The sequence below is a fragment of the Cavia porcellus genome, unplaced genomic scaffold, assembly GCF_034190915.1.
Source record: "Cavia porcellus strain 051 isolate PalLab524CR breed Dunkin Hartley unplaced genomic scaffold, mCavPor4.1 scaffold_3, whole genome shotgun sequence".
NCBI classification, from domain to species: domain Eukaryota; kingdom Metazoa; phylum Chordata; class Mammalia; order Rodentia; family Caviidae; genus Cavia; species Cavia porcellus.
The window spans coordinates 25081139-25088110 of NW_026947486.1; the positions used below are offsets into that span (position 1 = coordinate 25081139).

At 38.9% G+C, this 6972-nt stretch overlaps 1 pseudogene; it reads right to left on the reverse strand.

Moving 5' to 3' along the window:
- Positions 1–240: 240 nt before the first annotated feature.
- On the reverse strand, positions 241–1240 carry LOC100718264 (L-lactate dehydrogenase A chain-like; annotated as a pseudogene).
- Positions 1241–6972: the final 5732 nt, after the last annotated feature.

The window sequence follows — 6972 nt, forward strand, 5'->3', positions numbered from 1 at the left end:
ATTGTGGACTAATTTACAATAACCAGTTTAGGACTACACATGTGAAATATCATCCAACATCAGGATAGGACTGTGGGATTTTGTGAACCATTTCTTTTTTTAACTTTGGGAACCTGATATTTTACCCCAGGTCAACTTAATAGTACTGTTTCAACCACATGTCAGATAAAATGAACTGGCACAACCCTCCAACTAAACCCTCCTTCAGCCTAGACAGTGATGTGGTTGCACTAGAAACCTTTAAAACTGCAGCTCCTTGTAGATCCCCCACAGGGTATCTACGCTTTTATTTAAATGGATTCTTGAGGAGTCAGAGTCACCTTCACAACATCAGAGATCTCATTTTTTCCCAGAACACAAGGTATACTAATGAAGACATTATTCTTTATTCCATAGAGTACTTTAATCACAGTAGAAACTGGGTGCACTCTCCTAAGATTCTTCATTATACTTTCTGCCAAATCTTCCCTGGAGAGTTCAATGGCCCAGGAAGTGTAGCCTTTTCATTTGATCACTTCATAGGCACAATCAATCACCTGTTTGTGAACCTGTTTCCAGTGCTTCTTTCCCCAACAGTTCCTAACTCAGGGTACAGATTCTTGAGGATGACACCAGGAACATTCACTCTTCTCTACATCGACACTGGAATCTCCATGCTTCCTGAGGATTCATCCATGGCAGCTTAGTGGCTGAACTCCCAGCCTTTCCCTCATCAGGTAGTGGAATTGGGCTGAATCCAGGTTGCAACCACATCCAATAGCATGGTTCATGGGAAAGCCACTTATTTTCCAAGCCACATAGGTGAAGATACCCACTGGACTGGAAACAACTAGCAATTTTCAGTTTGGGCTATACTTTACAACGTTATGAATGATGAACCTAAAGATGTCCACATTTATGCTGCACCAAATTAAGATGGCTTTCTCCCTCTCACTGACATGCCCTGGTTGTGATAATAACCAGCTTGGTGTTTGTGGTTACATTATAGTCTTTGCCAGGGACAATTTATGGTATTCTAAGGACAAGGCTGCCCTGCTGGAGACCCATCATCTCTCTCTTCTCTCTTCAGTTTGTCTTCCATGATATTAATAAGAGCAAGTTCACCTGCCAAGTCTTTCATTAAGATACTAATGGCACAGACTATGCCAACAGTACCAACCCTGACAACTGTAATCTTATTCTGAGGCACCTGTTATTCCTTAAGCTAGTTCACAACCTGCTGATCCTTGAGACTGGTCATTTTGGACTTAGAATCAAAAGGCACTAGAGTTCTCATAGGGTGGGCGTCCGGGTGCACAGCTCTGAAGTCTGGACTCAGCTGCAGCAGCTCTGGAGTCTTTTCCCCCATTTTGTGGGTTTTCTCTTGAGTGTTGGTGGTTTCTTTTGCTGTGCAAGAACTTTTTAATATGATGAGATACCAGTGTTTGATTCCTTGTGATATTTCCTGTGAGATTAGGGTTTTGTTCATAAAATCTTTCCTTACTCTTTAGCTTCAAGTGTTTTTCCTAGTCTTGTCTTCCAGCAGATGAAGTGCTTCTGTTTTACCAGGCGCTTTTTTTTTTAATTTAAGGAGTAAAAGAAAAAAAAAAAAAAAAAAAAAAAAACAGAAAAAGGGTACAAGTAACACAAAATTTAAAAAATAAACAGTAAGAAATTACTAGTTAATAGATTACATATTCTCATCTTAGAAATAGTTGTTTGGGGCTGGGGGTTTAGCTCAGTGGCATAAGCATCTGCCTTGCAAGCAGGTGGTCATGAGTTCGATTCCCAGTACCGATAAAAAAGAAAAAGATAAAAAAAAATAGTTGTTCAAGTTACAAAATTGAAGCATATAAAGTGGATTTTCAAACAGTGAGAGTGCAAACAGTTTTGTTCAATGATCCAAAAAACACTCAGTAATATGGTTATCTATCTTATACACTTAAATATATATGCAGCTATATCCTTTAGAGCACTTTCTTTTCTTTTCTATTGTACATTGACAATTACTCATTTTGGGTTTTATTACTCCCACAGTTCTTATTACTTTTTTTGAAGAGAATAAAACCAAATGCGACATATCAGAACAGAGTCAGTCAAATCAAAAGGATGGACATAATAGATAATGTAAAAACAAAATATAAGGTGATCAACAATGGTTACCATACTGCCTCTTGCTATTTTAAGAAGAATTGCCAGTTATAATAAAATTGAACTAAACAGTAAAGAATAAAACCAAAGCATTGGAGACATTACAGGACTTTAAAAGAAAATAATAGTCAACCGGAATGGGCATCATAATGATTCTTTTTGTGTTCACAGTTATGCCTACAACTTTCAAACTTGGTACTATCAAGCAAAGCAGAATAGAGGAAAATCAGTCAAAGCAAGATGGTGAGGGCAATACAGGATTTCAAATCAAGTTAATAGAAAATCCAAGTAGGTTACTATAATGTATCCTGCTATTTTTATTTATTTTTCCCTTAATTCAAAAGATAAAAGTAAATAATTTAAAAACAGGGGATTGAGATAAAAGAGGGCACAACAACAGAACAACGCAGGTCAAAACATAACCATTTAAGCAAAATAGTGTTTCACCACAAGATATTCTGACATAAAAATAGTTACCATAGTGTCTCTTTCCTTGAAATCTTTGAGTATAATTTCGTGTACTGTAGCACCAAACATATCAAGACACTATAAAACCTTTCGAGAGAATGACAGTATTACAGGGTATTTAGAACCAATTAACAGAAAATGAACAATGGTTTCCGTATAATCTCCTTGTCTATACATTTTTTACATACATTATCATATATAATAAAATCCAATAAGATACAACTTTTTAAGACCGATGGAGAGAGAAGAATACAAGTTTGATGGGACTTCAAAACAAGATGATACTGTCAGCACTAGCTATTATGATGTCTTGTTTTCTCCAAAATAGCTGTTCCTACCATCCGATCTTCACTGCCTCATTTCTGTCGAGCTCTTTTTCTGTCATTAGTTCTCAGTTTGTCCTCTTCATTTCACTTTCTGCTTCATTCATTGTGGCCTCTCTGCCACTATTTCTGGAATCTTGGTATTTTCCTTTTTTAGACTATCCTGCAGTATTTTCTGTAGAGTTGAATTGGTGGTTGCAAATTCCCCCAGTTCCTCTTTATCCTGGAAGCACCTTGTTTTTCCATTAATTTCTAGGGACAGTTGTGCAGGATATATCAATCTTGGCTGGAGGTTATTAACTTTCAAAGCTTGAATTATTTCCCCCCACGCTCTTTGTGATTTGATGGTTTGTGCTGAGAAGTCTGCTGTAATTCTGATGTGTGTTCCCTTGTAAGTGATCTGTTTCTTGTCTCTGATGGCTTTTAATATTCTGTTTTTATATTGGATTTCTGGAATTTTGATTATTATATGCCTGGGTGTAGCTCTGTTTGGATTGTAGGTGGCTGGGTTCCTGTATGCCTCATATATCCGAGTATCTTTACTATTTGCTAAATTAGGGAAATTCTCTTGGATTATTTCTGTGAATAGCTTTTGTAGTCCATTTGTTTGTGTCCCCACTTCTTCTTTTATGTTCTTAATTCTTAAGTTATAGATCCTCTTATCATCTTCTAGCCTATGTATTGTTGCTGTTTGTTTTTTTTGTTATTTTTAAGAAGTTTTTCATTTCATGCTCCCATATTATAAATCTGCCCTCCAGTTCAGATAATCTATCCTTAGTGTCTTTCAAGCTGTTATGCCAGCTTTCAATAGAGTTTTTAGTTTCCTGGTAATCTCTTTGAACCTGCTTCACATATTCTATGTTTTCTCTATTTTCTCCATCAAGCAATTCTCCCCTTTTTTTCTGTTCTTTCATTTCACCATCTGTTTTTTTCTTGGGCGGTGCTTAGCATTTCTCTAACTATTCTGCTTATGTCTTGCTTCAGGTCGTTAATAACTTCATTCCTGAACTCATCTATGCGGCTCTGGAGATAGCGCTTTATGTCTATTGGTGCTGTGTCTGATATTGCATGTTTCTCAGAATTGGGGGCCGAGGACCCTTTCTTGTTGCTCCCTCTTCCCATATTCTTTGTTCCTTATGTACAGGCGTTTTAGGAGGCCCAGCTTCCTTCCCTGTTGGCCACAGTCTGTTTGAATTGTGCCGGCTATGTGTTCCTGCCCACTGCAGCACACCAGGGAGATACAGACTGGGCAGCCTATGCCAGGCCTGCTCCTCCAGGTCAACCTACCGAAAGCTTCACTGCTAGGGCACACCTCCAGGTGCTGGGACCTGGGTTGGGCTAGCCTACTGGGTCTCAGCCAGCAGCGTCATGCAGGCCAGGCACTCCCCACCAATTCCACTTGAGAGGGGGGTATGTGACTGAAGTCACTGCAGCATCTTGTTCCGGGTAGTCTGCCCGGTCCGGGTATGTCCTCTGCTGAAGTCTCCTTCTCTATGGATGGGTCCTCAATCTGCTCATTCACCGTGGGTCGATGCAGGGCACCCGGCCAGTCCTGCTCCCAACTCCATTCAACACTTCCCACATTCAGTGCCTTCACACCTCTCTTCCCGCCGTGCCAATCAGGACGCAGTAGCTGCTGCAGGAAATTCAAATCGCAGCTTCCAGTGGCGTGGGGTACAGCTTCCATGCTGAGACTTATCTGTTCCTGCTGTATCACCGGGATTGCATTTCCAGTTGGTTTCTCTTAATTTAGATCGTTCCTGGGTCAGCAAAAATATCCCCCCTTGCCTAGGACTTCATGCCCAGCACCATTCCTGGATTTCAAGTGTGGTTTCACAGAGAGCCTCCGAAGCTGCTGCTATATATCTGCCATGTTCTCCCAGAAGTCCTCAAGTTCTTTTTTTGTGGTTCTATTCTTTTGTTCTACTGGCTCTCCGCCTAGCCCCACTCCTCGCCCGATACAGATATTCTTCATAGGTAGTAATTATTTTCTGATTCTCTTAAACTATTATGATGCTTGAGGGCATCTGAGGATCTTTGCAGAGCTCAGTAAGAAGTTACTGAAACTAGATGTACAGCCAGTTCCAGGCTCTCAGCACCAAACTCCTACCAGGCATTTTTAAAGGTATAGTTGAAAGCTTGGTTTCAAAAGTGAAGTCCCATTTAAAAAAAAAGTTTAGTGAACTACAGTCTTTCAATCTTCCACCTTAGTTACACAAAGAAGTCTAAAGAGTTACAGTTGTTTGTGCTAACTTATATTTAAAGATCAATTGTGTTTTAAAATAAGAATTTTATGTTGGAAAAAAGAAAGTGAAATACATTTGTATAAAGTTTGCAAATGTCCTGTGGCCAATGCTATTTCAAAATTTTCTACCAGAATAAGAAACAGGTTTTTGCAGAAAAAGACAAGTTTCTGAGGTTCATCTTTCTCAAGGTATTGTGGGCTGCAGATATAAAAAACACAAAGAAACAAAATGATGTCTCTTTTTACAACTGCACTAGAACTTCACAACCTCAGTGATAGTATGATCACATGAAATGTGATTTAACTTTAAAAGATTTAGAAAAGTTGGAGTGATATTGAAGGCAGGACACTATGTGTGTACTGGCATTACAGACAGTCATTCAATAATGGGGAGGGAGAGAGAGAGAGAGAGAGAGAGAGAGAGAGAGAGAGAGAGAGAGAACAGTGGCTGAGATGAGCACAGTTATGTGTATATACAGATACTTATATTTGTATCAATAACTACATTCACTCCTTTACCAGCCTGTACATATAGTGTTGTTCACTGAAACTTGAAACATACAGAGTTTCTTGTGTATTCTTGTTGTTGCCATCAATAAAATTGTGAAACTTTCTAAAGCATTCATTGTGCTTATATTTCTCTGATAACTGTTTGAAATTGTGGATGAAATTTATAATTACATGTCAGGAAATGATCTATTCTGTATACAAATTGGTGACTCTGAAATCTTGCATATTCCATCTCTACTTTTCTACTACTACTTGCTTCCCAAAGGAGCACACTTTGGTGAAACAGGTGACTGTCATATTTTCAGAACTCCTACTTACTGGTTACAGCATAAAAAGTCCTGCAGCATCTTGAATATTTCAGTTTAAGTCATACTAAAATTTTATAAGAATGAAGAAAATTTCAAGGCCATTTCCAAATAATTCCTTTCTTTTTAGGAAATTTCTCATAAATATAATGAATGTATACAATATCTCTGTAAAAATGGTTGTCATGCCCAATGCGCATGAAGAGGTGTTTGTTGTGGAATCTGGGTCTGGTTACTATTCAAGAAAAGCTGAGAGTCCAACAGGCAAAGCATGATCATACTAATGCAATGGTCCCACCAGGCAAGGACTGAGCAAGCTGATGCAGGCTAAAACTGCAATGGGGGCTGTGGCAATGGACTGCACGGGATAGGCACAAAGGACTTGACTACTTGCAAGGACCTGGTTACACTATTTGTAACATTCCAGGTTAGAACTCCTAAGAAGAAAGAGTACGGGATCCCAGGTAGACTCAACCTGTCATGAATGCCAGTGGCTATGATTAGGTATGACATGATGACATGGCCATCATGTGCTTCATGTCCTTAGCCTTTGCAGTCTGATCTTTTAGCTTGAAAATAGTGAGGTTTTTCTGGTCAGATCCTCAGTGTGACTAGACACCTTAATGTCAGCTTCAATCTTTCAGACTTTCTTACTTGCTAAGAGCTACAAATGACAAACATCTGGTCTTCGTTTTCTCTTCCTAAGTTTGATATATCTGGATATTAATTGATTCTTACCATACACTTCATCTTCTAGTAAGATGATCTTCCTCCAACAGAGCAACTAGTCTAATAACAGAAAAAAGAATTTTTTTGGAGACATGATTGATTGGATCTCGCTATGTAGCCCAGGCTGGCATTGAACTCACAGCAATCTTCCTGACTCAACATCCCAAGTGCTGGAATTACAAGTGTGTGCTATCATGATCGGCTTAACAGAAAATATTTTGGATTTATCCCTCACTTGTTCTCAGTTGGCTGGTATATCTCT